The 24248-nt window shown below is 34.8% G+C and overlaps 9 non-coding genes across 9 annotated transcripts; 8 read left to right on the top strand and 1 right to left on the bottom strand.

Annotated features, from left to right (window-relative positions):
* The first annotated feature begins 740 nt into the window (after window positions 1–740).
* TRNAS-GCU (transfer RNA serine (anticodon GCU)) lies at window positions 741–822 on the top strand. The gene has a single exon. It is a non-coding gene; the product is annotated as a tRNA-Ser (tRNA).
* A 434-nt stretch (window positions 823–1256) lies between these two features.
* On the top strand, window positions 1257–1338 carry TRNAS-ACU (transfer RNA serine (anticodon ACU)). Its single transcript has one exon. It is a non-coding gene; the product is annotated as a tRNA-Ser (tRNA).
* Window positions 1339–5116: 3778 nt separating this feature from the next.
* On the top strand, window positions 5117–5198 carry TRNAS-ACU (transfer RNA serine (anticodon ACU)). The gene has a single exon. It is a non-coding gene; the product is annotated as a tRNA-Ser (tRNA).
* A 9848-nt stretch (window positions 5199–15046) lies between these two features.
* TRNAS-GCU (transfer RNA serine (anticodon GCU)) lies at window positions 15047–15128 on the top strand. The gene has a single exon. It is a non-coding gene; the product is annotated as a tRNA-Ser (tRNA).
* A 2831-nt stretch (window positions 15129–17959) lies between these two features.
* TRNAS-GCU (transfer RNA serine (anticodon GCU)) lies at window positions 17960–18041 on the top strand. The gene has a single exon. It is a non-coding gene; the product is annotated as a tRNA-Ser (tRNA).
* Window positions 18042–18474: 433 nt separating this feature from the next.
* TRNAS-GCU (transfer RNA serine (anticodon GCU)) lies at window positions 18475–18556 on the top strand. The gene has a single exon. It is a non-coding gene; the product is annotated as a tRNA-Ser (tRNA).
* A 1478-nt stretch (window positions 18557–20034) lies between these two features.
* TRNAS-GCU (transfer RNA serine (anticodon GCU)) lies at window positions 20035–20116 on the top strand. The gene has a single exon. It is a non-coding gene; the product is annotated as a tRNA-Ser (tRNA).
* A 2609-nt stretch (window positions 20117–22725) lies between these two features.
* On the top strand, window positions 22726–22807 carry TRNAS-GCU (transfer RNA serine (anticodon GCU)). Its single transcript has one exon. It is a non-coding gene; the product is annotated as a tRNA-Ser (tRNA).
* A 448-nt stretch (window positions 22808–23255) lies between these two features.
* On the bottom strand, window positions 23256–23337 carry TRNAS-GCU (transfer RNA serine (anticodon GCU)). Its single transcript has one exon. It is a non-coding gene; the product is annotated as a tRNA-Ser (tRNA).
* Between the last annotated feature and the right edge of the window lie 911 nt (window positions 23338–24248).

Genomic DNA, 24248 nt, shown 5'->3' with positions numbered 1-24248 from the left:
TTATGATTTTTTGTCGTTTGTGATGGCTAAACATGATGGTGTAGTAGTTCACAAATATAGGTTACGTTTAAAGTAAAATAAATGTTCTTTAAGCAAAGGCTCACTTGAAAGTGGACTTGCTAACAAGCCTGTGATATTGCTGAGAACAGAACCAACAATGTATAAATAATTGATTTAAAATATGACAAGTGGTGTCAGAAAACCCTTCATTATTTGTGCCAGAAAGACGAGGTGGCCGAGTGGTTAAGGCGATGGACTGTTAATCCATTGTGCTTTGCACACTTGTGTTCAAATCCCATCTTCATCGGTTTGGATTTGTTTGCTTGGAAATGGAATTTTTGCAAATAATGCTTCATAAGTGAAGCTGACACTCAAATGTCAAAAATAAACTAGTTCAATTAAGAAATCTACTTCAATGAACAATGCTTTTCATTAAAGACATACATAGCACACATTTAGTGAAAATCTACCATTACTCTTATAGTAGAAGTAATGTCATTGGCCAGATGTGTATGTTTTGATTTTTTATCATTTGTGATGGATCAACATGATGGTGAAGTAGTTTACAAATATAGGTTACATTTTAAGTAAAATAAATGTTCTTTAAGCAAAGGCTCACTTGAAAGTGGACTTGCTAACAAGCCAGTGATATTGCTGAGAACACAACCAACAATGTATAAAGATTTGATTTAAAATATGACAAGTGGTGTCAGAAAACCCTTCTCTATTTGTGCCAGAAAGACGAGGTGGCCGAGTGGATAAGGCAGTGGACTGCTAATCCATTGTGCTCTGCACGCATGGGTTCAAATCCCATCCTCGTCGGTTTGGAATTGTTTGCTTGAAAATGGAATTTTTGCAAATAATTCTACATAAGTGAAGTTGACACTCAAATGTCAAAAATAAACTCGTTCAATTAAGAAATCTACTTCAATGAACAATGCTTTTCATTAAACACATACATAGCACACATTTAGTGAAAATCTACCATTACTGTTATAGTAGAAGTCATGTCATTGGCCAGATGTGTATATTATGATTTTTTGTCATTTGTGATGGATCAAACATGATGGTGTAGTAGTTCACAAATATAGGTTACGTTTAAAGTAAAATAAATGTTCTTTAAGCAAAGGCTCACTTGAAAGTGAACTTGCTAACAAGCCTGTGATATTTATGAGAACACAACCAACAATGTATAAAGAATTGATTTAAAATATGACAAGTGGTGTCAGAAAACCCTTCTTTATTTGTGTCAGAAAGATGAGGTGGCCGAGTGGTTAAGGCGATGGACTACTAATCCATTGTGCTCTGCATGCATGGGTTCAAATCCCAACCTTGTTGGTTTGGAATTGTTTGCTTGGAAATGGAATTTTTGCAAATTATGCTTCATAAGTGAAGCTGACACTCAAATGTCAAAAATAAACTAATTCAATTAAAAAATCTACTTCAATGAACAATGCTTTTCATTAAAGACATACATAGAACACATTTAGTGAAAATCTACCATTACTGTTATAGTAGAAGTCATGACATTGGCTAGATGTGTATGTTATGATTTTTTGTCGTTTGTGATGGATCAACATGATGGTGTAGTAGTTCACAAATATAGGTTACGTTTAAAGTAAAATAAATGTTCTTTAAGCAAAGGCTCACTTGAAAGTGGACTTGCTAACAAGCCTGTGATATTGCTGAGAACACAACCAACAATGTATAAAGAATTGATTTAAAATATGACAAATGGTGTCAGAAAACCCTTCTTTATTTGTGCCAGAAAGATGAGGTGGCCGAGAGGTTAAGGCGATGGACTTCAATTCACTTCACTTATGAAGCATTATTTGCAAAAATTCCATATCCAAGCAAGCAATTCCAAACCGATGAGGATGAGATTTGAACCCATGCATGCAGAGCACAATCCATTGTCAAAAATAAACTAGTTCAATTAAGAAATCTACTTCAATGAACAATGCTTTTCATTAAAGACATACATAGCCCACTTTTAGTGAAAATCTACCATTACTGTTATAGTATAAGTCATGTCATTGGCCAGATGTGTATGTTATGATTTTTTTGTCATTTGTGATGGATCAACATGATGGTGTAGTAGTTCACAAATATAGGTTACGTTTAAAGCAAAATAAATGTTCTTTAAGCAAAGGCTCACTTGAAAGTGGACTTGCTAACAAGCCTGTGATATTGCTGAGAACACAACCAACAATGTGTAAAGAATTGATTTAAAGTATGACAAGAGGTGTCAGAAAACCCTTCTTGATTTGTGCAAAAAAGACGAGGTGGCCGAGTGGTTAAGGCGATGGACTGCTAATCCATTGTGCTCTGCACGCATGAGTTCAAATCCCATCCTCGTTGGTTTGGAAATGTTTGCTTGGAAATTAAATTTTTGCAAATAATGCTTCATAAGTGAAGCTGACACTCAAATGTCAAAAATAAACTTGTTCAATTAAGAAATCTACTTCAATGAACAATGCTTTTCATTAAACACATACATAGCACACATTTAGTGAAAATCTACCATTACTGTTATAGTAGACGTCATGTCATTGGCCAGATTTGTATGTTATTAATATTTGTCATTTGTGAAGGATCAACATGATGGTGTAGTAGCTCACAAATATAGGTAACGTTTAAAGTAAAATAAATGTTCTTTAAGCAAAGGCTCACTTGAAAGTGGACTTGCTAACAAGCCTGTGATATTGCTGAGAACACAACCAACAGTGTATAAAGAATTGATTTAAAATATGACAAGTGGTGTCAGAAAACCCTTCTTTATTTGTGCCAGAAAGATGAGGTGGCCGAGTGGTTAAGGCGATGGACTTCACTTCACTTCATTTATGAAGCATTATTTGCAAAAATTCCATTTTTAAGCAAACAATTCCAAACCGACGAGGATGGGATTTGAACCCATGCATGCTGAGCACAATCCATTGTGCTCTGCACGCATGGGTTCATATCCCATCCTCGTCAGTTTGGAATTGTTTGCTTGGAAATGGAATTTTTGCAAATAATGCTTCATATGTGAAGCTGACACTCAAATGTGAAAAATAAACTAGTTCAATTAAGAAATCTACTTCAATGAACAATGCTTTTCGTTAAAGACATTCAAAGCACACATTTAGTGAAAATCTACTAGTACTGTTATAGTAGAAGTCATGTCATTGGCCAGATGTGTATGTTATGATTTTTTGTCATTTGTGATGGATCAACATGATGGTGTAGTAGTTCACAAATATAGGTAACATTTAAAGTAAAATAAATGTTCTTTAAGCAAAGGCTCACTTGAAAGTGGACTTGCTAACAAGCCTGTGATATTGATGAGAACACAACCAACAATGTATAAAGAATTGATTTAAAGTATAACAAGAGGTGTTAGAAAACCCTTCTTTATTTGTGCCAGAAAGACGAGGTGGCCGAGTGGTTAAGGCGATGGACTGCTAATCCATTGTGCTTTGCATGGTTTCAAATCCCATCCTCGTCGGTTTAGAATTGTTTGCTTGGAAATGGAATTTTTGCAAATAATGCTACATAAGTGAAGCTGACACTCAAATGTCAAAAATAAACTAGTTCAATTGAGAAATCTACTTCAATGAACAATGCTTTTCATTAAAGACATACATAGCACACTTTTAGTGAAAATCTACCATTACTGTTATAGTAAAAGTCATGTCATTAGCCAGATGTGTATGTTATGATTTTTTTGTCATTTGTGATGGATCAACATGATGGTGTAGTAGTTCACAAATATAGGTTACATTTAAAGTAAAATAAATGTTCTTTAAGCAAAGGCTCACTTGAAAGTGGACTTGCTAACAAGCCTGTGATATTGCTGAGAACACAACCAACAATGTGTAAAGAATTGATTTAAAGTATGACAAGAGGTGTCAGAAAACCCTTCTTTATTTGTGCCAGAAAGACGAGGTGTCCGAATGGTTAAGGCGATGGATTTCACTTCACTTCTCTTCACTTATGAAGCATTATTTGCAAAAATTCCATATCCAAGCAAACAATTCCAAACCGACGAGGATGGGATTTGAACCCATGCGTGCAGAGCACAATCGATTGTGCTCTGCATGCATGGGTTCAAATCCCATCCTCGTCGGCTTGGAATTGTTTGCTTGGAAATGCAATTTTTTCAAATAATCCTTCATAAGTGAAGCTGACACTCAAATGTCAAAAATAAACTAGTTCAATTAAGAAATCTACTTCAATGAACAATGCTTTTCATTAAAGACATACATAGCACACATTTCGTGAAAATCTACCATTACTCTTATAGTAGAAGTCATGTCATTGACCAGATGTGTATGTTATGATTTTTTGTCATTTGTGATGGATCAACATGATGGTGAAGTAGTTTACAAATTTAGGTTACATTTAAAGTAAAATAAATGTTCTTTAAGCATAGGCTCACTTGAAAGTGGACTTGCTAACAAGCCTGTGATATTGCTGAGAACACATCCAACAATGTGTAAAGAATTGATTTAAAGTATGATAAGAGGTGTTAGAAAACCCTTCTTTATTTGTGCAAGAAAGACGAGGTGGCCGAGTGGTTAAGGCGATGGACTTCACTTCACTTCACTTATGAAGCATTATTTGCTAAAATTCCATTTCCAAGCAAACAATTCCAAACCGACGAGGATGGGATTTGAACTGATGCATGCAGAGCACAATCCATTGTGCTCTGCATGCTTGGAAATTGAATATTTGCAAATAATGCTTCATAAGTGAAGCTGACACTCAAATGTCAAAAATAAACTAGTTCAATTAAGAAATCTACTTCAATGAACAATGCTTTTCATTAAAGACATACATAGCACACATTTAGTGAAAATCTACCGTTACTCTTATAGTAGAAGTCATGTCATTGGCCAGATGTGTATATTATGATTTTTTGTCATTTGTGATGGATCAAACATGATGGTGTAGTAGTTCACAAATATAGGTTACGTTTAAAGTAAAATAAATGTTCTTTAAGCAAAGGCTCACTTGAAAGTGAACTTGCTAACAAGCCTGTGATATTTATGAGAACACAACCAACAATGTATAAAGAATTGATTTAAAATATGACAAGTGGTGTCAGAAAACCCTTCTTTATTTGTGTCAGAAAGATGAGGTGGCCGAGTGGTTAAGGCGATGGACTACTAATCCATTGTGCTCTGCATGCATGGGTTCAAATCCCAACCTTGTTGGTTTGGAATTGTTTGCTTGGAAATGGAATTTTTGCAAATAATGCTTCATAAGTGAAGCTGACACTCAAATGTCAAAAATAAACTAATTCAATTAAAAAATCTACTTCAATGAACAATGCTTTTCATTAAAGACATACATAGAACACATTTAGTGAAAATCTACCATTACTGTTATAGTAGAAGTCATGACATTGGCTAGATGTGTATGTTATGATTTTTTGTCGTTTGTGATGGATCAACATGATGGTGTAGTAGTTCACAAATATAGGTTACGTTTAAAGTAAAATAAATGTTCTTTAAGCAAAGGCTCACTTGAAAGTGGACTTGCTAACAAGCCTGTGATATTGCTGAGAACACAACCAACAATGTATAAAGAATTGATTTAAAATATGACAAATGGTGTCAGAAAACCCTTCTTTATTTGTGCCAGAAAGATGAGGTGGCCGAGAGGTTAAGGCGATGGACTTCAATTCACTTCACTTATGAAGCATTATTTGCAAAAATTCCATATCCAAGCAAGCAATTCCAAACCGATGAGGATGAGATTTGAACCCATGCATGCAGAGCACAATCCATTGTCAAAAATAAACTAGTTCAATTAAGAAATCTACTTCAATGAACAATGCTTTTCATTAAAGACATACATAGCCCACTTTTAGTGAAAATCTACCATTACTGTTATAGTATAAGTCATGTCATTGGCCAGATGTGTATGTTATGATTTTTTTGTCATTTGTGATGGATCAACATGATGGTGTAGTAGTTCACAAATATAGGTTACGTTTAAAGCAAAATAAATGTTCTTTAAGCAAAGGCTCACTTGAAAGTGGACTTGCTAACAAGCCTGTGATATTGCTGAGAACACAACCAACAATGTGTAAAGAATTGATTTAAAGTATGACAAGAGGTGTCAGAAAACCCTTCTTGATTTGTGCAAAAAAGACGAGGTGGCCGAGTGGTTAAGGCGATGGACTGCTAATCCACTGTGCTCTGCACGCATGAGTTCAAATCCCATCCTCGTTGGTTTGGAAATGTTTGCTTGGAAATTAAATTTTTGCAAATAATGCTTCATAAGTGAAGCTGACACTCAAATGTCAAAAATAAACTTGTTCAATTAAGAAATCTACTTCAATGAACAATGCTTTTCATTAAACACATACATAGCACACATTTAGTGAAAATCTACCATTACTGTTATAGTAGACGTCATGTCATTGGCCAGATTTGTATGTTATTAATATTTGTCATTTGTGAAGGATCAACATGATGGTGTAGTAGCTCACAAATATAGGTAACGTTTAAAGTAAAATAAATGTTCTTTAAGCAAAGGCTCACTTGAAAGTGGACTTGCTAACAAGCCTGTGATATTGCTGAGAACACAACCAACAGTGTATAAAGAATTGATTTAAAATATGACAAGTGGTGTCAGAAAACCCTTCTTTATTTGTGCCAGAAAGATGAGGTGGCCGAGTGGTTAAGGCGATGGACTTCACTTCACTTCATTTATGAAGCATTATTTGCAAAAATTCCATTTTTAAGCAAACAATTCCAAACCGACGAGGATGGGATTTGAACCCATGCATGCTGAGCACAATCCATTGTGCTCTGCACGCATGGGTTCATATCCCATCCTCGTCAGTTTGGAATTGTTTGCTTGGAAATGGAATTTTTGCAAATAATGCTTCATATGTGAAGCTGACACTCAAATGTGAAAAATAAACTAGTTCAATTAAGAAATCTACTTCAATGAACAATGCTTTTCGTTAAAGACATTCAAAGCACACATTTAGTGAAAATCTACTAGTACTGTTATAGTAGAAGTCATGTCATTGGCCAGATGTGTATGTTATGATTTTTTGTCATTTGTGATGGATCAACATGATGGTGTAGTAGTTCACAAATATAGGTAACATTTAAAGTAAAATAAATGTTCTTTAAGCAAAGGCTCACTTGAAAGTGGACTTGCTAACAAGCCTGTGATATTGATGAGAACACAACCAACAATGTATAAAGAATTGATTTAAAGTATAACAAGAGGTGTTAGAAAACCCTTCTTTATTTGTGCCAGAAAGACGAGGTGGCCGAGTGGTTAAGGCGATGGACTGCTAATCCATTGTGCTTTGCATGGTTTCAAATCCCATCCTCGTCGGTTTAGAATTGTTTGCTTGGAAATGGAATTTTTGCAAATAATGCTACATAAGTGAAGCTGACACTCAAATGTCAAAAATAAACTAGTTCAATTGAGAAATCTACTTCAATGAACAATGCTTTTCATTAAAGACATACATAGCACACTTTTAGTGAAAATCTACCATTACTGTTATAGTAAAAGTCATGTCATTAGCCAGATGTGTATGTTATGATTTTTTTGTCATTTGTGATGGATCAACATGATGGTGTAGTAGTTCACAAATATAGGTTACATTTAAAGTAAAATAAATGTTCTTTAAGCAAAGGCTCACTTGAAAGTGGACTTGCTAACAAGCCTGTGATATTGCTGAGAACACAACCAACAATGTGTAAAGAATTGATTTAAAGTATGACAAGAGGTGTCAGAAAACCCTTCTTTATTTGTGCCAGAAAGACGAGGTGTCCGAATGGTTAAGGCGATGGATTTCACTTCACTTCTCTTCACTTATGAAGCATTATTTGCAAAAATTCCATATCCAAGCAAACAATTCCAAACCGACGAGGATGGGATTTGAACCCATGCGTGCAGAGCACAATCGATTGTGCTCTGCATGCATGGGTTCAAATCCCATCCTCGTCGGCTTGGAATTGTTTGCTTGGAAATGCAATTTTTTCAAATAATCCTTCATAAGTGAAGCTGACACTCAAATGTCAAAAATAAACTAGTTCAATTAAGAAATCTACTTCAATGAACAATGCTTTTCATTAAAGACATACATAGCACACATTTCGTGAAAATCTACCATTACTCTTATAGTAGAAGTCATGTCATTGACCAGATGTGTATGTTATGATTTTTTGTCATTTGTGATGGATCAACATGATGGTGAAGTAGTTTACAAATTTAGGTTACATTTAAAGTAAAATAAATGTTCTTTAAGCATAGGCTCACTTGAAAGTGGACTTGCTAACAAGCCTGTGATATTGCTGAGAACACATCCAACAATGTGTAAAGAATTGATTTAAAGTATGACAAGAGGTGTTAGAAAACCCTTCTTTATTTGTGCAAGAAAGACGAGGTGGCCGAGTGGTTAAGGCGATGGACTTCACTTCACTTCACTTATGAAGCATTATTTGCTAAAATTCCATTTCCAAGCAAACAATTCCAAACCGACGAGGATGGGATTTGAACTGATGCATGCAGAGCACAATCCATTGTGCTCTGCATGCATGGGTTCAAATACCATCCTCGTCGGTTTGGAATTTTTTGCTTGTAAATGGAATTTTTGCAAAAAATGCTTCATAAGTGAAGCTGACACTCAAATGTCAAAAATAAACTAGTTCAATTAAGAAATATACTTCAATGAACAATACTTTTCATTCAAGACATACATAGCACACATTTAGTGAAAATCTATCATTACTGTTATAGCAGATGTCATGTCATTGGCCAGATTGGTATGTTATTATTATTTGTCGTTTGTGATGGATCAACATGATTATGTAGTAGCTCACAAATATAGGTTACGTTTAAAGTAAAATAAATGTTCTTTAAGCAAAGGCTCACTTGAAAGTAGACTTGCTAACAAGCCTGTGATATTGCTGAGAACACAACCAACAATGTATAAAGAATTGATTTAAAATATGACAAGTGGTGTCAGAAAACCCTTCTTCACTTGTGCCAGAAAGACGAGGTGACCAAGTGGTTAAGGCGATGGACTGCTAATCCATTGTGCTCTGCATGGTTTCAAATCCCATCCTCGTCGTTTGGAATTGTTTGCTTGGAAATGGAATTTTTGCAAATAATGCTACATAAGTGAAGCTGACACTCAAATGTCAAAAATAAACTCGTTCAATTGAGAAATCTACTTCAATGAACAATGCTTTTCATTAAAGACATACATAGAACACATTTAGTGAAAACCTAACATTACTGTTATAGTAGAAGTCATGTCATTGGCCAGATGTGTATGTTATGATTTTTTGTCGTTTGTGATGGCTAAACATGATGGTGTAGTAGTTCACAAATATAGGTTACGTTTAAAGAAAAATAAATGTTCTTTAAGCAAAGGCTCACTTGAAAGTGGACTTGCTAACAAGCCTGTGATATTGCTGAGAACACAACCAACAATGTATAAAGAATTGATTTAAAATTTGACAAGTGGTGTCAGAAAACCCTTCTCTACTTGTGCCAGAAAGACGAGGTGGCCGAGTGGTTAAGGCGATGGACAGCTAATCCATTGTGCTCTGCACAAATGGGTTCAATTGTCGGTGCGGAATTGTTTGCTTGGAAAAGGAATTTTTGCAAATAATGCCTCATAAGTGAAGCTGACACTCAAATGTCAAAAATAAACTAGTTCAATTTAGAAATCTACTTCAATGAACAATACTTTTCATTAAAGACATACATAGAACACATTTAGTGAAAATCTAACATTACTGTTACAGTAGAAGTCATGTCATTGGCCAGATGTGTATGTTATGATTTTTTGTCGTTTGTGATGGATCAACATGATGGTGTAATAGTTCACAAATATAGGTTACGTTTAAAGTAAAATAAATGTTCTTTAAGCAAAGGCTCACTTGAATGTGGACTTGCTAACAAGCCTGTGATATTGCTGAGAACAAAACCAACAATGTATAAAGAATTGATTTAAAATATGACAAGTGGTGTCAGAAAACCCTTCTCTACTTGTGCCAGAAAGACGAGGTGGCCGAGTGGTTAAGGCGATGGATTTCACTTCACTTCACTTATGAAGCATTATTTGCAAAAATTCCATATCCAAGCAAACAATTCCAAACCAACGAGGATGGGATTTGAACCCATGCGTGCAGAGCACATTCCATTGTGCTCTGCACGCATGGGTTCAAATCACATCCTCATCGGTTTGGAATTGTTTGCTTGGAAATTGAATATTTGCAAATAATGCTTCATGAGTGAACCTGACACTCAAATGTCAAAAATAAACTAGTTCAATTAAGAAATCTACTTCAATGAACAATGCTTTTCATTAAAGACATACATAGCACACATTTAGTGAAAATCTACCGTTACTCTTATAGTAGAAGTCATGTCATTGGCAAGATGTGTATGTTATGATTTTTTGTCATTTGTGATGGATCAACATGATGGTGAAGTAGTTTACAAATATAGGTTACATTTAAAGTAAAATAAATTTTCTTTAAGCAAAGGCTCACTTGAAACTGGACTTGCTAACAAGCCTGTGATATTGCTGAGAACACAACCAACAATGTATAAAGAATTGATTTAAAATATGACAAGTGGTGTCAGAAAACCCTTCATTATTTGTGCCAGAAAGATGACGTGGCCGAGTGGTTAAGGCGATGGACTTCACTTCACTTCATTTATGAAGCATTATTTGCAAAAATTCCATATCCAAGCAAGCAATTCCAAACCGACGAGGATGGGATTTGAACCCATGCTTGCAGAGCTCAATCCATTGTCAAAAATAAACTAGTTCAATTAAGAAATCTACTTCAATGAACAATGCTTTTCATTAAAGACATACATAGCACACTTTTAGTGAAAATCTACCATTACTGTTATAGTAAAAGTCATGTCATTAGCCAGATGTGTATGTTATGATTTTTTTGTCATTTGTGATGGATCAACATGATGGTGTAGTAGTTCACAAATATAGGTTACGTTTAAAGTAAAATAAATGTTCTTTAAGCAAAGGCTCACTTGAAAGTGGACTTGCTAACAAGCCTGTGATATTGCTGAGAACACAACCAACAATGTGTAAAGAATTGATTTAAAGTATGACAAGAGGTTTCAGAAAACCCTTCTTTATTTGTGCCTGAAAGACGAGGTGGCCGAGTGGTTAAGGCGATGGACTTCACTTCACTTCACTTCACTTATGAAGCATTATTTGCTAAAATTCCATTTCCAAGCAAACAATTCCAAACCGACGAGGATGGGATTTGAACCCATGCATGCAGAGCACAATCCATTGTGCTCTGCATGCATGGGTTCAAATACCATCCTCGTCGGTTTGGAATTGTTTGCTTGGAAATGGAATTTTTGCAAAAAATGCTTCCTAAGTGAAGCTGACACTCAAATGTCAAAAATAAACTAGTTCAAATAAGAAATATACTTCAATGAACTATACTTTTCATTCAAGACATACATAGCACACATTTAGTGAAAATCTATCATTACTGTTATAGCAGATGTCATGTCATTGGCCAGATTGGTATGTTATTATTATTTGTCGTTTGTGATGGATCAACATGATGGTGTAGTAGCTCACAAATATAGGTTACATTTAAAGTAAAATAAATGTTCTTTAAGCAAAGGCTCACTTGAAAGTAGACTTGCTAACAAGCCTGTGATATTGCTGAGAACACAACCAACAATGTATAAAGAATTGATTTAAAATATGACAAGTGGTGTCAGAAAACCCTTCTTCACTTGTGCCAGAAAGACGAGGTGACCAAGTGGTTAAGGCGATGGACTGCTAATCCATTGTGCTTTGCATGGTTTCAAATCCCTTCCTCATCGGTTTGGAATTGTTTGCTTGGAAATGGAATTTTTGCAAATAATACTTCTTAAGTGAAGCTGACACTCAAATGTCAAAAATAAACTAGTTCAATTAAGAAATATACTTCAATGAACAATACTTTTCATTCAAGAAATACATAGCACACATTTAGTGAAAATCTACTATTACTCTTATAGTAGAAGTCATGTCATTGGCCTGGTGTGTATGTTATGATTTTTTGTCATTTGTGATGGATCAACATGATGGTGAAGTAGTTTACAAATATAGATTACGTTTAAAGTAAAATAAATGTTCTTTAAGCAAAGGCTCACTTGAAAGTGGACTTGCTAACAAGCCTGTGATATTGCTGAGAACACAACCAACAATGTATAAAGAATTGATTTAAAATATGACAAGTGGTGTCAGAAAACCCTTCATTATTTGTGCCAGAAAGATGACGTGGCCGAGTGGTTAAGGCGATGGACTTCACTTCACTTCATTTATGAAGCATTATTTGCAAAAATTCCATATCCAAGCAAGCAATTCCAAACCGACGAGGATGGGATTTGAACCCATGCTTGCAGAGCTCAATCCATTGTCAAAAATAAACTAGTTCAATTAAGAAATCTACTTCAATGAACAATGCTTTTCATTAAAGACATACATAGCACACTTTTAGTGAAAATCTACCATTACTGTTATAGTAAAAGTCATGTCATTAGACTGATGTGTATGTTATGATTTTTTTGTCATTTGTGATGGATCAACATGATGGTGCAGTAGTTCACAAATATAGGTTACATTTAAAGTAAAATAAATGTTCTTTAAGCAAAGGCTCACTTGAAAGTGGACTTGCTAACAAGCCTGTGATATTGCTGAGAACACAACCAACAATGTGTAAAGAATTGATTTAAAGTATGACAAGAGGTGTCAGAAAACCCTTCTTTATTTGTGCCAGAAAGACGAGGTGTCCGAATGGTTAAGGCGATGGATTTCACTTCACTTCTCTTCACTTATGAAGCATTATTTGCAAAAATTCCATATCCAAGCAAACAATTCCAAACCGACGAGGATGGGATTTGAACCCATGCTTGCAGAGCACAATCGATTGTGCTCTGCATGCATGGGTTCAAATCCCATCCTCGTCGGCTTGGAATTGTTTGCTTGGAAATGCAATTTTTTCAAATAATCCTTCATAAGTGAAGCTGACACTCAAATGTCAAAAATAAACTAGTTCAATTAAGAAATCTACTTCAATGAACAATGCTTTTCATTAAAGACATACATAGCACACATTTCGTGAAAATCTACCATTACTCTTATAGTAGAAGTCATGTCATTGACCAGATGTGTATGTTATGATTTTTTGTCATTTGTGATGGATCAACATGATGGTGAAGTAGTTTACAAATTTAGGTTACATTTAAAGTAAAATAAATGTTCTTTAAGCATAGGCTCACTTGAAAGTGGACTTGCTAACAAGCCTGTGATATTGCTGAGAACACATCCAACAATGTGTAAAGAATTGATTTAAAGTATGACAAGAGGTGTTAGAAAACCCTTCTTTATTTGTGCAAGAAAGACGAGGTGGCCGAGTGGTTAAGGCGATGGACTTCACTTCACTTCACTTATGAAGCATTATTTGCTAAAATTCCATTTCCAAGCAAACAATTCCAAACCGACGAGGATGGGATTTGAACTGATGCATGCAGAGCACAATCCATTGTGCTCTGCATGCATGGGTTCAAATACCATCCTCGTCGGTTTGGAATTGTTTGCTTGGAAATGGAATTTTTGCAAAAAATGCTTCATAAGTGAAGCTGACACTCAAATGTCAAAAATAAACTAGTTCAATTAAGAAATATACTTCAATGAAAAATACTTTTCATTCAAGACATACATAGCACACATTTAGTGAAAATCTATCATTACTGTTATAGCAGATGTCATGTCATTGGCCAGATTGGTATGTTATTATTATTTGTCGTTTGTGATGAATCAACATGATGGTGTAGTAGCTCACAAATATAGGTTACGTTTAAAGTAAAATAAATGTTCTTTAAGCAAAGGCTCACTTGAAAGTAGACTTGCTAACAAGCCTGTGATATTGCTGAGAACACAACCAACAATGTATAAAGAATTGATTTAAAATATGACAAGTGGTGTCAGAAAACCCTTCTTCACTTGTGCCAGAAAGACGAGGTGACCAAGTGGTTAAGGCGATGGACTGCTAATCCATTGTGCTCTGCATGGTTTCAAATCCCATCCTCGTCGGTTTGGAATTGTTTGCTTGGAAATGGAATTTTTGCAAATAATGCTACATAAGTGAAGCTGACACTCAAATGTCAAAAATAAACTCGTTCAATTGAGAAATCTACTTCAATGAACAATGCTTTTCATTAAAGACATACATAGAACACATTTAGTGAAAATCTAACATTACTGTTATAGTAGAAGTCATGTCATTGGCCAGATGTGTATGTTATGATTTTTTGTCGTTTGTGATGGCTAAACATGATGGTGTAGTAGTTCACAAATATAGGTTACGTTTAAAGAAAAATAAATGTTCTTTAAGCAAAGGCTCACTTGAAAGTGGACTTGCTAACAAGCCTGTGATATTGCTGAGAACACAACCAACAATGTATAAAGAATTGATTTAAAATTTGACAAGTGGTGTCAGAAAACCCTTCTCTACTTGTGCCAGAAAGACGAGGTGGCTGAGTGGTTAAGGCGATGGACTGCTAATCCATTGTGCTTTGCACGCATGTGTTCAATTGTCGGTTTGGAATTGTTTGCTTGGAAATTGAATTTTTGCAAATAATGCTTCATAAGTGAAGCTGACACTCAAATGTCAAAAATAAACTAGTTCAATTAAGAAATCTACTTCAATGAACAATACTTTTCATTCAAGACATACATAGCACACATTTAGTGAAAATCTACCATTACTCTTATAGTAGAAGTCATGTCATTGGCCAGATGTCTATGTTTTGATTTTTTGTCATTTTTGATGGATCAAAATGATGGTGAAGTAGTTTACAAATATAGGTTACGTTTAAAGTAAAATAAATGTTCTTTAAGCAAAGGCTCACTTGAAAGTCGACTTGCTAACATGCCTGTGATATTGCTGAGAACACAACCAACAATGTATAAAGAATTGATTTAAAATATGACAAGTGGTGTCAGAAAACCCTTCTCTACTTGTGCCAGAAAGATGAGGTGGCCGAGTGGTTAAGGCGATGGACTGCTAATCCATTGTGCTCTGCACGCATGGGTTCAAATCCCATCCTCGTCGACTTGGAATTGTTTGCTTGGAAATTTAATTTTTGCAAATAATGCTTCATAAGTGAAGCTGACACTCAAATGTCAAAAATAAACTAGTTCAATTAAGAAATCTACTTCAATGAACAATGCTTTTCATTAAAGACATACATAGAACACATTTAGTGAAAAGCTACCATTACTCTTATAGTAGAAGTCATGTCATTGGTCAGATGTCTATGTTATGATTTTTTGTCATTTGTGATGGATCAAAATGATGGTGAAGTAGTTCACAAATATAGGTTACGTTTAAAGTAAAATAAATGTTCTTTAAGCAAAGGCTCACTTGAAAGTGGACTTGCTAACAAGCCTGTGATATTGCTGAGAACAGAACCAACAATGTATAAAGAATTGATTTAAAATATGACAAGTGGTGTCAGAAAACCCTTCTTTATTTGTGCCAGAAAGACGAGGTGGCCGAGTTGTTGAGGCGATGGACTTCACTTCACTTCACTTATGAAGCATTATTTGCAAAAATTCCATTTCCAAGCAAACAATTCCAAACCGATGAGGATGGGATTTGAACCCATGCATGCAGAGCACAATCCATTGTGCTCTGCACGCATGGGTTCAAAGCCCATCCTCGTCGACTTGGAATTGTTTGCTTGGAAATTGATTTTTTGCAAATAATGCTTCATAAGTAAAGCTGACACTCAAATGTCAAAAATAAACTAGTTCAATTAAGAAATCTACTTCAATGAACAATAGTTTTCATTCAAGACATACATAGCACACATTTAGTGAAAATCTACCATTACTATTATAGTAGAAGTCATGTCATTGGCCAGATGTATATCTTATGATTTTTTTGTCATTTGTGATGGATCAACATGATTGTGTAGTAGTTCACAAATATAGGTTCATAAGTGAAGCTGACACTCAAATGTCAAAAATAAACTAGTTCAATTAAGAAATCTACTTCAATGAACAATACTTTTCTTTCAAGACATACATAGCACACATTTAGTGAAAATCTACCATTACTGTTATAGTAGAAGTCATGTCATTGGCCAGATGTGTATGTTATGATTTTTTTGTCATTTGTGATGGATCAACATGATGGTGTAGTAGTTCACAAATATAGGTTACGTTTAAAGTAAAATAAATGTTCTTTAAGCAAAGGCTCACTTGAAAGTGGACTTGCTAACAAGCCTGTGATATTGATGAGAACACAACCATCAATGTTTAAAGAATTGATTTAAAATATGACAAGTGGTGTCAGAAAACCCTTCTTTGTTTGTGCCAGAAAGACGAGGTGGCCGAGTGGTTAAGGCGGTGGACTGCTAATCCATTGTGCTCTGCACGCATGGTTTCAAAGCCCATCCTCGTCGGTTTGGAATTGTTTGCTTGGAAATGCTTCATAAGTGAAGCTGACACTCAAATGTCAAAAATAAACTAGTTCAATTAAGAAATCTACTTCAATGAACAATACTTTTCATTCAAGACATACATAGCACACATTTAGTGAAAATCTACCATTACTGTTATAGTAGAAGTCATGTCATTGGCCAGATGTGTTTGCTATGATTTTTTGTCATTTGTGATGGATCAACATGATTGTGTAGTAGTTCACAAATATAGGTTCATAAGTGAAGCTGACACTCAAATGTCAAAAATAAACTAGTTTAGTTAAGAAATCTACTTCAATGAATAATACTTTTCATTCAAGACATACATAGCACACATTTAGTGAAAATCTACCATTACTGTTATAGTAGAAGTCATGTCATTGGCCAGAAGTGTATGTTATGATTTTTTGTCATTTGTGATGGATCAACATGATGGTGAAGTAGTTTACAAATATAGGTTACGTTTAAAGTAAAATAAATGTTCCTTAAGCAAAGGCTCACTTGAAAGTGGACTTGCTAACAAGCCTGTGATATTGCTGAGAACAGAACCAACAATGTATAAAGAATTGATTTAAAATATGACAAGTGGTGTCAGAAAACCCTTCTTTATTTGTGCCAGAAAGACGAGGTGGCCGAGTGGTTGAGGCGATGGACTTCACTTCACTTATGAAGCATTATTTGCAAAAATTCCATTTCCAAACAAACAATTCCAAACCGACGAGGATGGGCTTTGAACCCAATCATGCAGAGCACAATCCATTGTGCTCTGCACGCATGGGTTCAAAGCCCATCCTCGTTGGTTTGGAATTGTTTGCTTGGAAATGGAATTTTTGCAAATAATGCTTCATAAGTGAAGCTGACACTCAAATGTCAAAAATAAACTAGTTCAATTAAGAAATCTACTTCAATGAACAATACTTTTCATTCAAGACATACATAGCACACATTTAGTGAAAATCTACCATTACTGTTATAGTAGAAGTCATGTCATTGGCCAGATGTGTTTGCTATGATTTTTTGTCATTTGTGATGGATCAACATGATTGTGTAGTAGTTCACAAATATAGGTTCATAAGTGAAGCTGACACTCAAATGTCAAAAATAAACTAGTTCAATTAAGAAATCTACTTCAATTAACAATACTTTTCATTCAAGACATACATAGCACACATTTAGTGAAAATCTACCATTACTGTTATAGTAGAAGTCATGTCATTGGCCAGATGTGTATGTTATGATTTTTTTGTCATTTGTGATGGATCAACATGATGGTGTAGTAGTTCACAAATATAGGTTACGTTTAAATTAAATAAATGTTCTTTAAGCAAAGGCTCACTTGAAAGTGGACTTGCTAACAAGCCTGTGATATTGATGAGAACACAACCATCAATGTTTAAAGAATTGATTTAAAATATGACAAGTGGTGTCAGAAAACCCTTCTTTTTTGTGCCAGAAAGACGAGGTGGCCGAGTGGTTAAGGCGGTGGACTGCTAATCCATTGTGCTCTGCACGCATGGGTTCAAATCCCATCTTCGTCGGTTTGGAATTGTTTGTTTGGAAATGCAATTTTTGCAAATATTGCCTCATAAGTGAAGCTGACACTCAAATGTCAAAAATAAACTAGTTCAATTAAGAAATCTACTTCAATGAACAATACTTTTCATTCAAGACATACTTAGCACATATTTAGTGAAAATCTACCATTACTCTTATAGTAGAAGTCATGTCATTGGCCAGATGTGTATGTTATGATTTTTTGTCATTTGTGATGGATCAACATGATGGTGAAGTAGTTTACAAATATAGGTTACGTTTAAAGTAAAATCAATGTTCTTTAAGCAAAGGCTCACTTGAAAGTGGACTTGCTAACAAGCCTGTGATATTGCTGAGAACACAATCAACAATATATAAACAATTGATTTAAAATATGACAAGTGGTGTCAGAAAACCCTTCTTTACTTGTGCCAGAAAGACGAGGTGGCTGAGTGGTTAAGGCGATGGACTGCTAATCCGTTGTGCTCTGCACGCATGGGTTCAAATCCCATCCTCGTCAGCTTGGAAATGGAATTTTTGCAAATAATGCTTCATAAGTGAAGCTGACACTCAAAGGTCAAAAATAAACTAGTTCAATTAAGAAATCTACTTCAATGAACAATACTTTTCATTCAAGACATACATAGCACACATTTAGTGAAAATCTACCATTACTGTTATATTAGAAGTCATGTCATTGGCCAGATGTGTTTGCTATGATTTTTTGTCATTTGTGATGGATCAACATGATTGTGTAGTAGTTCACAAATATAGGTTCATAAGTGAAGCTGACACTCAAATGTCAAAAATAAACTAGTTTAATTAAGAAATCTACTTCAATGAATAATACTTTTCATTCAAGACATACATAGCACACATTTAGTGAAAATCTACCATTACTGTTATAGTAGAAGTCATGTCATTGGCCAGAAGTGTATGTTATGATTTTTTGTCATTTGTTGTGGATCAACATGATGGTGAAGTAGTTTAAAAATATAGGTTACGTTTAAAGTAAAATAAATGTTCTTTAAGCAAAGGCTCACTTGAAAGTGGACTTGCTAACAAGCCTGTGATATTGCTGAGAACAGAACCAACAATGTATAAATAATTGATTTAAAATATGACAAGTGGTGTCAGAAAACCCTTCTTTATTTGTGCCAGAATGATGAGGTGGCCGAGTGGTTGAGGCGATGGACTTCATTTCACTTATGAAGCATTATTTGCAAAAATTCCATTTCCAAGCAAACAATTCCAAACCGACGAGGATGGGATTTGAACCCATGCATGCAGAGCACAATCCATTGTGCTCTGCACGCATGGGTTCAAAGCCCATCCTCGACTTGGAATTGTTTGCTTGGAAATTGATTTTTTGCAAATAATGCTTCATAAGTAAAGCTGACACTCAAATGTCAAAAATAAACTAGTTCAATTAAGAAATCTACTTCAATGAACAATAGTTTTCATTCAAGACATACATAGCACACATTTAGTGAAAATCTACCATTACTATTATAGTAGAAGTCATGTCATTGGCCAGATGTATATCTTATGATTTTTTTGTCATTTGTGATGGATCAACATGATTGTGTAGTAGTTCACAAATATAGGTTCATAAGTGAAGCTGACACTCAATTGTCAAAAATAAACTAGTTCAATTAAGAAATCTACTTCAATGAACAATACTTTTCTTTCAAGACATACATAGCACACATTTAGTGAAAATCTACCATTACTGTTATAGTAGAAGTCATGTCATTGGCCAGATGTGTATGTTATGATTTTTTTGTCATTTGTGATGGATCAACATGATGGTGTAGTAGTTCACAAATATAGGTTACGTTTAAAGTAAAATAAATGTTCTTTAAGCAAAGGCTCACTTGAAAGTGGACTTGCTAACAAGCCTGTGATATTGATGAGAACACAACCATCAATGTTTAAAGAATTGATTTAAAATATGACAAGTGGTGTCAGAAAACCCTTCTTTGTTTGTGCCAGAAAGACGAGGTGGCCGAGTGGTTAAGGCGGTGGACTGCTAATCCATTGTGCTCTGCACGCATGGGTTCAAATCCCTTCTTCGTCAGTTTGGAATTGTTTGTTTGGAAATGCAATTTTTGCAAATTTTGCTTCATAAGTGAAGCTGACACTCAAATGTCAAAAATAAACTAGTTCAATTAAGAAATCTACTTCAATGAACAATACTTTTCATTCAAGACATACTTAGCACACATTTAGTGAAAATCTACCATTACTCTTATAGTAGAAGTCATGTCATTGGCCAGATGTGTATGTTATGATTTTTTGTAATTTGTGATGGATCAACATGATGGTGAAGTAGTTTACAAATATAGGTTACGTTTAAAGTAAAATAAATGTTCTTTAAGCAAAGGCTCACTTGAAAGTGGACTTGCTAACAAGCCTGTGATATTGCTGAGAACACAACCAACAATATATAAACAATTGATTTAAAATATGACAAGTGGTGTCAGAAAACCCTTCTCTACTTGTGCCAGAAAGACGAGGTGGCCGAGTGGTTAAGGCGATGGACTGCTAATCCATTATGCACTGCACGCATGGGTTCAAATCCCATCCTTGTCGGCTTGGAAATGGATTTTTTGCAAATAATGCTTCATAAGTGAAGCTGACACTCAAAGGTCAAAAATAAACTAGTTCAATTAAGAAATCTACTTCAATGAACAATACTTTTTATTCAAGACATACATAGCACACATTTAGTGAAAATCTACCATTACTGTTATAGTAGAAGTCATGTCATTGGCCAGATGTGTTTGCTATGATTTTTTGTCATTTGTGATGGATCAACATGATTGTGTAGTAGTTCACAAATATAGGTTCATAAGTGAAGCTGACACTCAAATGTCAAAAATAAACTAGTTTAATTAAGAAATCTACTTCAATGAATAATACTTTTCATTCAAGACATACATAGCACACATTTAGTGAAAATCTACCATTACTGTTATAGTAGAAGTCATGTCATTGGCCAGAAGTGTATGTTATGATTTTTTGTCATTAGTGATGGATCAACATGATGGTGAAGTAGTTTACAAATATAGGTTACGTTTAAAGTAAAATAAATGTTCCTTAAGCAAAGGCTCACTTGAAAGTGGACTTGCTAACAAGCCTGTGATATTGCTGAGAACAGAACCAACAATGTAAAAAGAATTGATTTAAAATATGACAAGTGGTGTCAGAAAACCCTTCTTTATTTGTGCCAGAAAGATGAGGATGCCGAGTGGTTGAGGCGATGGACTTCACTTCACTTCACTTATGAAGCATTATTTGCAAAAATTCCATTTCCAAGCAAACAATTCCAAACCGACGAGGATGGGATTTGAACCCATGCATGCAGAGCACAATCCATTGTGCTCTGCACGCATGGGTTCAAAGCCCATCCTCGTCGGTTTGGAATTGTTTGCTTGGAAATGGAATTTTTGCAAATAATGCTTCATAAGTGAAGCTGACACTCAAATGTCAAAAATAAACTAGTTCAATTAAGAAATCTACTTCAATGAACAATACTTTTCATTCAAGACATACATAGCACACATTTAGTGAAAAGCTACCATTACTCTTATAGTAGAAGTCATGTCATTGGCCAGATGTCTATGTTATGATTTTTTGTCATTTGTGATAGATCAAAATGATGGTGAAGTAGTTTACAAATATAGGTTACGTTTAAAGTAAAATAAATGTTCTTTAAGCAAAGGCTCACTTGAAAGTGGACTTGCTAACAAGCCTGTGATATTGCTGAGAACAGAACCAACAATGTATAAAGAATTGATTTAAAATATGACAAGTGGTGTCACAAAACCCTTCTTTATTTGTGCCAGAAAAACGAGGTGGCCGAGTGGTTGAGGCGATGGACTTCACTTCACTTATGAAGCATTATTTGCAAAAATTGCATTTCCAAGCAAACAATTCCAAACCGACGAGGATGGGATTTGAACCCATGCATGCAGAGCACAATCCATTGTGCTCTGCATGCATGGGTTCAAAGCCCATCCGCGTCGACTTGGAATTGTTTGCTTGGAAATTGAATTTTTGCAAATAATGCTTCATAAGTGAAGCTGACACTCAAATGTCAAAAATAAACTAGTTCAATTAAGAAATCTACTTCAATGAACAATAGTTTTCATTCAAGACATACATAGCACACATTTAGTGAAAATCTACCATTACTATTATAGTAGAAGTCATGTCATTGGCCAGATGTTTATGTTATGATTTTTTTGTCATTTGTGATGGATCAACATGATTGTGTAGTAGTTCACAAATATAGGTTCATAAGTGAAGCTGACACTCAAATGTCAAAAATAAACTAGTTCAATTAAGAAATCTACTTCAATTAACAATACTTTTCATTCAAGACATACATAGCACACATTTAGTGAAAATCTACCATTACTGTTATAGTAGAAGTCATGTCATTGGCCAGATGTGTATGTTATGATTTTTTTGTCATTTGTGATGGATCAACATGATGGTGTAGTAGTTCACAAATATAGGTTACGTTTAAATTAAATAAATGTTCTTTAAGCAAAGGCTCACTTGAAAGTGGACTTGCTAACAAGCCTGTGATATTGATGAGAACACAACCATCAATGTTTAAAGAATTGATTTAAAATATGACAAGTGGTTTCAGAAAACCCTTCTTTTTTCTGCCAGAAAGACGAGGTGGCCGAGTGGTTAAGGCGGTGGACTGCTAATCCATTGTGCTCTGCACGCATGGGTTCAAATCCCATCTTCGTCGGTTTGGAATTGTTTGTTTGGAAATGCAAACAAAGAAGGGTTTTCTGACACCACTTGTCATGTTTTAAATCAATTCTTTCTACATTGTTGGTTGTGTTCTCAGCAATATCACAGGCCTGTTAGCAATTCCACTTTCAAGTGAGCCTTTGCTTAAAGAACATTTATTTTACTTTAAACATAACCTATATTTGTGAACTACTACACCAGCATGTTGATCCATCACAAACGACAGAAAATCATAACATACACATCTGGCCAATGACATGACTTCTACTATAACAGTAATGGTAGATTTTCACTAAATGTGTGCTATGTATGTCTTTAATGAAAAGCATTGTTCAATGAAGTAGATTTCTTAATTGAATTAGTTTATTTTTGACTTTTGAGTGTCAGCTTCACTTATGAAGCATTATTTGCAAAATTCCATTTCCAAGCAAACAATTCCAAACCAACGAGGATGGGATTTGAACCCATGCGTGCAGAGCACAATGGATTAGCAGTCCATCGCCTTAACCACTCGGCCACCTCGTCTTTCTGGCACAAAAAAGAAGGGTTTTCAAGACACCACTTGTCATATTTTAAATCAATTCTTTATACATTGTTGGTTGTGTTCTCATCAATATCACATGCTTGTTAGCAAGTCCACTTTCAAGTGAGCCTTTGCTTAAATAACATATATTTTACTTCAAATGTAACCTATATTTGTGAACAACTACACCATCATGTTGATCCATCATAAATGACAAAAAATCATAACTTACACATCTGGCGAATGACATGACTTCTACTATAACAGTAATAGTAGTTTTTCCCTAAATGTGTGCTATGAATGTCTTTAATGAAAAGCATTGTTCATTGAAGTAGATTTCTTTATTGAACTAGTATATTTTTGACATTTGAGTGTCAGCTTCACTTAAGAAGCATTATTTGCAAAAATTCCATTTCCAAGCAAACAATTCCAAACCGACGAGGATGGGATTTGAACCCATGCATGGAGAGCACAATGGATTGTGCGCTGCATGCATGGGTTCAAATCCCTTCCTCATTGGTTTGGAATTGTTTGCTTGGAAATGGAATTTTGCAAATAATGCTTCATAAGTGAAGCTGACACTCAAAAGTCAAAAATAAACTAATTAAATTAAGAAATTTACTTCAATGAACAATGCTTTTCATTAAAGACATACATAGCACACATTTAGTGAAAAGCTACCATTACTCTTATAGTAGAAGTCATGTCATTGGCCAGATGTCTATGTTATGATTTTTTGTCATTTGTGATGGATCAACATGATGGTGAAGTAGTTTACAAATATAGGTTACGTTTAAAGTAAAATAAATGTTCCTTAAGCAAAGGCTCACTTGAAAGTGGACTTGCTAACAAGCCTGTGATATTGCTGAGAACAGAACCAACAATGTATAAAGAATTGATTTAAAATATGACA

This window comes from Taudactylus pleione, unplaced genomic scaffold, assembly GCF_031769625.1.
Source record: "Taudactylus pleione unplaced genomic scaffold, aTauple2 ptg000100l, whole genome shotgun sequence".
Classification (NCBI taxonomy): Eukaryota; Metazoa; Chordata; class Amphibia; order Anura; family Myobatrachidae; genus Taudactylus; species Taudactylus pleione.
This window is presented reverse-complemented; position numbering and strand designations above follow the sequence as displayed.